A 2103-nucleotide genomic window follows, 5' to 3' on the forward strand; every position below is an offset into this window, starting at 1 on the left:
TATGGTGCATTTGTGACGGCGCAGTTAGTTTTAGTTAAGATTCATTTTGATTTTTGATCGAAATATGAAGAAAAATTACGGCACAATTGCATTTTATTGAGTATATGGTGCATTTGAGACGGCACAGTTAGTTTTAGTGAAGATTCATTTCGATTTTCGAACGAAATATGAAGAAAAATGCTGGCACAATTGTATTTCATTGAATATATGGTGCATTTGAGACGGCACAGTTAGTTTTACTGAAGATTCATTTCGATTTTCGATCAAAAGATGAAGAAAAATGTAGGCACAATTGCATTTTATTGAGTATATGGTGCATTTTTGACGGCACAGTTAGTTTTATGTTTTTTAATGGATAGTATGTCAGAATATTCCATGGTGAAAAATTTTTATATATGAAAAAAGTTTAGTGTTATAATATTTTTCAAGAACTTTATCAATTTTTATTACGCACATTTCGGGCACATTTATTGTATCTATAACAGCAGACATCAATTCCTTTCTTTTGATGTTTTACTAAATTTGACTATACTGAAAAAAATTCGAAAAATCAACCCTCAAAATTGGGTAAACCGTCATGGCACAATTACGGCACATATGTTATTTCGACAGCACATTTCGCGCACAGTTTTTTTAGCCCTGTTACGACGTTATATCTTCAAGTTGAAAATTTTTGACTATGCATACTGAATAATGTTCTAATTTTACTCATTCAAGTTCGGCGTGTCCCCCTAGTTGTTAAAAAAATCGACTTGACAATTTCCGGAACGAGATTGTATTATGAGAAGACTTATGTGCTTGAAACCGCTCACATTCAACAAGTATAACCACACGGGATTGCTATTTGTCACTTTTTAGTCAAAAGTGTTATATGTTTAAGAGAAAGAAGACAGAAGCTGCAGGAAACTGCTTATGTTTGTTTGGAATTATTGACTTGTTGAGAGCTGCGTTGAAACGTGTTTTCTGTGCGAGTATTAAATTGGAACTGTGTTAATAATATTCATGACTAAAAACTGATCATGCCAATTCTCTTAAATGATTTCTACCCAACTAATTACACATTGCTCCTTTGTGCGAAGGATATAAGACGTGTTTTGCTTATTCGTTCAGAGTTTGACAACAAATTGTTTTATGGCTTTCTCTTCATGGGTCTGAAGAAAATAATTGACCCGAGTAGATCATAAATTATAATGTTTTATTAGGACAATACATTCGCATGTTTGGAGTCATTGTGAATATTGTCAAAAAGAAACATTGCTTAAATATGTAGTAGAGAAGCGTAATACGAAGTGTACCGATTTGCCGATACTGAATGACAAGTTGGCACAGTGACGTTCGGCAACATGAATGCTCACTTTCAGTTTAATTTATGGTTATATTAAACATCAAATTAATGACTCAGCACAGGGGAACATGAAAATCATTAGCTTTGCATCGCCATGAAAATGTCACAATTTCTATTCTCTTCAATCGACAGCTCACGTCAACTATGATAATGCACTGATGGTATTTTCCTATATTTTCCCACATTTTTAGATATCTCCAAACAACAAATTCAATTCTTTCTTAATTTAATTGCCAAAAGCCGTTGGTATCCTCATTCGGAATTTCTTGACAGCATTGTACATTTTGTTATGAATTAACATCGAAAGAATAACACGACCGAGAAGAACATTCAGTACTGAATTGATGCAAAATTGGTAAAATGTGGTAAACTAGCACTATACTCTGTTCATCTATACTTTTGAGAGAGTTTAAAAACGCATTTAGGTGTATTTTTAAGAAAAATTCCCTAAGAATGCTACGCTAAGCGAAAAATTACGTACTTACTTTCGATTGCAGTTGTGTGCTGGACAAGCGATGATGTGAGAATGAAATTTCGCAACAAACTGACAGGTTGCTTGACATTCGAGATTTGACGTCGAACCGCTTGAAGTTGGTTTCTGATCGTGAATCGCATTTGAATGCCAACATTTGAATATTTATAATCAGCACCATTTGACTTCAATGCTTCACTGTTGGGAAAATATTTGGTGAAAAAGATTTTCATAAAAATTTTTTTGTGTTGATTCAAAGTGTTCATTGGAAGAAAAGAATGATCAA

General features: G+C 33.4%; 1 protein-coding gene across 1 annotated transcript in view; it reads right to left on the reverse strand.

Annotated features, from left to right (window-relative positions):
• Positions 1-1883, reverse strand: part of LOC129571763 (uncharacterized) — a 3799-nt gene extending 1916 nt beyond the window's left edge. The window contains exon 1 of the mRNA XM_055451620.1: positions 1827-1883. The gene's annotated coding sequence lies outside the window, so the exon portion shown is untranslated. The remainder of the gene's footprint in view (positions 1-1826) is intronic.
• Between the last annotated feature and the right edge of the window lie 220 nt (positions 1884-2103).

The sequence above is a fragment of the Sitodiplosis mosellana genome, unplaced genomic scaffold (assembly GCF_009176505.1).
Source record: "Sitodiplosis mosellana isolate CC-2019 unplaced genomic scaffold, AAFC_SMos_1.0 Smas_scaffold_3260, whole genome shotgun sequence".
In the NCBI taxonomy this organism is placed as follows: Eukaryota; Metazoa; Arthropoda; class Insecta; order Diptera; family Cecidomyiidae; genus Sitodiplosis; species Sitodiplosis mosellana.